Source organism: Triticum dicoccoides, chromosome 5A (genome assembly GCF_002162155.2).
Source record: "Triticum dicoccoides isolate Atlit2015 ecotype Zavitan chromosome 5A, WEW_v2.0, whole genome shotgun sequence".
NCBI classification, from domain to species: domain Eukaryota; kingdom Viridiplantae; phylum Streptophyta; class Magnoliopsida; order Poales; family Poaceae; genus Triticum; species Triticum dicoccoides.
Genome location: NC_041388.1, coordinates 341,914,455 through 341,920,277, shown reverse-complemented (window position 1 = coordinate 341,920,277; position 5,823 = coordinate 341,914,455).

Genomic DNA, 5,823 nt, shown 5'->3' with positions numbered 1-5,823 from the left:
TTTGACATCTCTCACTATGCTCACCTGAGCATTAGTGATGTGTTATCCGGCTATCTTCTTAGTCACGTGCATTCTAGCCATGACTCTGAAATTGAGATGGTCAAACAGCTGCAATTGAAATATGAGGTATGATCTCCAGCTTTCATTAACTTATATACTCTGCCAGCCCCCAAGTCTCCTGATTATGATAAATTTGAATGATCTATAGACTTGTGATATATGTTGACGTTCTGACCTAGATTTTTCCAAGTCCGTTTTAGAATGTTTAACCAGAGTTATCTGATTAACATAATTTCACCTATAGTCCCCAAGGGCCGGCTTAATTCATCATGAATGAGCCGGTACTTAACTTCATAACTGTCTTGAATCAGTCCAAACTAATATTGTTTATCCGGCTCAAGATGAAAAACTTTCTGAATATCATGCATTAGCCCCCAAGTGCCAACCGTTGTTACTTGTAAAACACTTGGGACTTTAATCACAGAAGAGTCATTTTTGCACTTAAAATTGCTTTGGCAGACATTAGCCCCCAAGTGCCAACTAGTGTTGCGTTGCAAAGCACTTGGGACTTTAATCATTATGACCTTTATTGGAAAAAATTTGACACACCTGTGCATGTCTATAGACCGCCATAACTGAATTGGATTCTCAACTGACTGATGCGAAAACCTGGTTGGCGGCTCAAGAGACTGAGATAAAGAATGCTGACTCCAAACTCCAGTTGAGCCTATCTGAAGTAGAGAAACTGAAGACCAGTTTTGATGTAGAGAAAAAATCCTGAGCAGATGAAAAAACCTTGCTGATACAGCATGCTGAGACAGCCGAAGCGGCTCTCAAGGAAGTTACCATGGAGCTCACTGGTTTAAAGAACCGTGTGTCTCATAAGGTCTCTGCAATCTTTGGTGAGTCTTTAAACTCTATTTTTGCCATAAATATAAACCGCCTGCTTAACCTTTTAAAATACTCATAGGTCCATGGAGCAGCAATCTGAGCCAAAATAGCTTGATAAAACTCAAGGCGGTTTACACCCTGGTGGAGCAACTGTACACTGGAGCTCAACGGGCACTTGCTATTATTTCCCCAGCCAACCAAGGATCAAACCTCCTGAGTGATGTCTTGAAGAAGGTATCCATCTTACCCGCCAGATTCCAAGAGGTCAAGCGGTCTTGTGCAAGAGCCGGAGCTTTAACTGCTCTAAGCCGCTCCAAAGCCTGGGTGCCAGAGCTAGACCCGGCAGATGTAGCCAAGGGGTATCCCAGCATTAAGGAAGACGTGACTCCGTTTGATGAAGAAGATTTTTCTGCTTGTGTGAGAGTTCGTCCTCATGCTATCATCCTTGGCGACGAGACCAATGTTGATAAGTATCAGCCGGGTTTTGACATTGAGAATAAAAAGATGGCGACTCCTTTGTATAAAGTGACAGATCTCATCCAGTCGGTTCGCCAACACACCTTTGCCCCAGAAATTGACCCGGCTGGTCTAATTGATGATGAAGCGGAGTCCGTTGCTCTTCATGGTTTTGATTGGTCCAAGCCCAGTTTCCAACCAGTGGAGGAAGATCAACCAATAAGGGAGGAGTCATAACTATCCAAATAATCCAGCTAAGATTTAATGAACCGGCCTTAGCTTAACATCTGTGTTCTTTGATTCTGGACTGCCGACTTATGTGACCCGGACAGTAAGGGTGACAACCCAATCTTTTTAGAAGTCAATACTTCCATATGCCTGATTACTGTTATACATTGGCAACTTATTGTCGAAGAACCAAGCCGATTTAAATTGAAACCATACTTACAGTTAGATTCTAGACAACAAAAAACCAGTAAAACAAAAGAGCATCTTTCAAACAATGTAAATCAAGCATCAAGAAAAATTTGGAGGCTTATGATTTGAATACGATCAGTAAACCGGACCAAAGGGGTTAAGCTAGGATTCGAATACGATCATGTAGCCCCCAATGGCTTTGGCGTTGCACCGATCAAGAGGGTACCGACAGCTATGTTCTCTTTGGTTCGAATATGACCGGTGTTTGAAGAGGAAGCCCCCAAATGACCTTGAGAGTTTTTTAACGAAGCTGATTCGAATACGATCAACGTCCGACCCAAAAGTGGTTGAGCTATGATTCAAATACGGCCAAGAAGCCCACTAGTGAGTTCGGCAGTGTGCCGATCAAAAGGGTACCGACAGCTATGTTCACTTTGGTTCGAATACGACCTATGTTTGAACAGGAAGACCCCTAGTGACCATAAGGTTTAACGGCTAGATTCGAATATGATCATGAGCCGGACCAAGAGGTTAAGCTAGATTCGAATACGATCATCCCCCAACTGGTCATTTAATAATTAGAATAACAAAGATATGTGATCATTGAGGATGAAAAGGACAGAGGTCGTGCTTTATTACTTATCATAATATATACAACATCAAAGTATGTACATTATGAGAGCCGGTGGCTCAAGTATAGTAAGGCCGAAGATGAGCAATATTCCATGGCCGACGGGTCTCTTGCTCCGATTTACGTGAGTCTTTGTGCTCTTGAATATCGATAAAGTAGTATGACCCGTTGTTCAAGTTTTTGCTCACCACAAAAGGTCCTTCCCAAGGTGGGGATAGCTTGTGTGAATCAGACTGATCCTGGATGAGCCGGAGCACCAAGTCACCTTCTTGAAAGGTTCTGGATTTGACCCGGCGGCTGTGATAACGGCGCAGGTCCTGTTGGTAAATCGCTGACCGGGCCGCTGCCAAATCTCGCTCTTCATCTAATAAGTCAAGCGCATCCTGACGGCTTGTTCATTATTAGCTTCAACATAAGATGCCACGCGGGGCGAGTCATGACGGATGTCACTGGGCAGGACTGCTTCTGCTCCATAAACCATGAAGAATGGCGTATAACCCGTAGACCTGTTAGGGGTGGTATTGATACTCCATAGTACCGAGGGTAACTCTTCTACCCAACAACCCGGTGTCCGTTGTAATGGAACCATAAGCCGAGGCTTGAGACCTTTTAAGATTTCCTGATTTGGTCTCTCAGCTTGACCATTGGATTGGGGGTGAGCTATTGACGAAACATCAAGCCGGATATGCTCACGTTGACAAAATTCCTCCATAGCACCTTTGGACAGGTTAGTACCATTGTCAGTTATAATATTGTGTGGAAAGCCAAAACAAAAGATCACCTTTTTCATGAACTGAACCGCTGTGGCTAAATCACACTTACTAACCGGCTCTGCCTCAACCCATTTTGTGAATTTGTCAACTTCCACCAAAAGATGTGTCTTTTTATCTTTGGATCTTTTGAAAGGTCCAACCATATCAAGCCCCCAAACTACAAACGGCCAAGTAATTGGAATCATCCGCAATTGTTGAGCCAGCACGTGCGCCCTCGTGCAAATTTCTGACTACCATCACACCTACTGACCAAATCCTCCGCATCAGCGTGAGCCGTCAGCCAGTAAAAACCATGACGGAAGGCCTTGGCTACAAGAGATTTTGACCCGGCATGACGGCCACAATCTCCTTCATGGATCTCTCGAAGAATTTCTTGACCTTCTTCAGGAGAAACACAACGTTGAAACGCTCTGGTGACACTGCGATGATACAACTCACCATTGGAAATTTTCATTGACTTAGACCGCTGGGTTATCTGTCTAGCCAAGGTCTCATCCTCCGGCAACTCGCCCCGGGTCATATAAGCCAAATACGACATTGTCCAATCTGGAATGACATCTTCCGGGTGTGGAACGGCCAAGTCTTCCTCTGTAAGCAACTTGACAGAAGGGTTATGCAGAACATCCAAAAAAGTTTTAGGCGGCACCGGCTTACGCTGAGATCCCAACTGGCTTAAAGCATCGGCCGCTTTGTTCTTTCTACAGTCAATGTGCTCCACTTGATAACCCTTGAAGTGTCTAGCAACAGTGTCAACCTCACGGCGATAAGCCGCCATGAGAGGATCTTTGGAATCCCACTTGCCTGATACTTGCTGAGCCACCAAATCTGAGTTGCCAAGGCACCGTACCCGGCTTAAACTCATTTCTTTAGCCATTCGAAGACCATGGAGTACAGCCTCATACTCAGTTGCGTTGTTAGTACAAGGAAACATCAATCGCAACACGTAACAAAATTTGTCACCTCGAGGAGAAGTTAAAACAACTCCAGCCCTCGAGCCTTCCAATTGTCTGGACCCATCAAAATGAACCATCCAATATGTGTTGTGTGGCTTCTCTTCAGGTATCTGCAACTCCATCCAATCGTTAATGAAGCCCACCAGTGCTTGATATTTGATGGTCGTACGCGGCACATACTTTAAACCATGAGACCCAAGTTCAATAGCCCACTTGCGACTCGTCCCGTGGCTTCTCTATTTTGAATAATATCTCCTAAAGGAGCAGAGCTAACCATCGTGATAGGATGACCCTGAAAGTCTTAAGCTTCCGGCTTGCCATGAACACCCCATAAACAAGCTCCTGCCAATGTGGATATCTCTACTTGGACTCAATGAGCACCTCACTGATGTCGTAAACCGGCCGTTGAACCGGATATTCCTTGCCAGCCTCCTTACGCTCTACAACAATGGCCACACTGACAGCACGTGTGTTAGCAGCCACATATAACAATAGTGGCTCATTCTCAATGGGAGTAGGAAGAACCGACGGCTCGGCGAGCTGTCTTTTCAGATCTTCAAAGGCATCACTCCAGACAAAATCATCCGTCTTCTTCATCATTTGATACAACGACATAGCCTTCTCACCTAACCGGCTTATGAACTGGCTTAAAGCTGTGACACGACCTGCCATCCGCTGAACGTCATTGATGCGTGCCGGCTTAGCCAAAACGTAATCGCCTTAATATTCTCCGGGTTAGCCTCAATGCCTTTGTTAGACACCAAAAAACCCAAAAGCTTACCAGCTGGGACTCCAAAAACGCACTTGCCCAGGTTAAGCATCATCTTGTAGACCCGGAGGTTATCAAAGGTTTCCTTCAGATCATCTACCAGAGTTTCCTTCTCTTTGGATTTCACCACTATATCGTCCACATAAGCATGAACATTACGCCCAATCTGATTATGAAGACAGTTCTGCACACACCGCTGATAAGTCGCTTGGGCACTCTTAAGCCCAAAAGGCATAGACACATAGCATAAGGCTCCAAACGGGGTAATGAAAGCCGTCTTCTCCTGGTCCTTAACTGCCATCTTGATCTGATGATAGACAGAATAAGCGTCCAAAAAACTCAAACGCTCACAACCCGCCGTAGCATCAATGATTTGATCAATACGAGGGAGAGCAAAAGGATCGGCCGGACAAGCCTTGTTTAAATCTGTGTAATCCACACACATACACCAGGTGCCGTTCTTTTTTAGCACAAGCACCGGGTTAGCCAACCACTCTGGGTGAAAAACTTCAACAATAAACCCGGCCGCCAAGAGCCAGGCCACCTCCTCACCAATAGCTTTCCGCCTTTCCTCATTAAACCGTCGAAGAAACTATCTAACCTGCTTGAATTTCGGATCAATATTGAGAGTGTGCTCAACGAGTTCTCTCGGTACACCCAGCATATCAAAAGGTTTTCATGCAAAGATGTCCCGGTTCTCATGGATGAACTCGATGAGCGCGCTTTCCTATTTGGGATCCAGATTGGCACTGATACTGAACTGCTTGGATGAATCGCCTGGAACAAAATCCACAAGCTTGGTGTCATCGGCCGACTTAAATTTCATCACCGGCTCATGCTCTATGGTCGGATTTTTCAAAGACGTAATGTCCGCCGGGTCAACATTATCCTTGTAGAACTTCAATTCTTCTGTTGCACAAACAGATTCGGCCT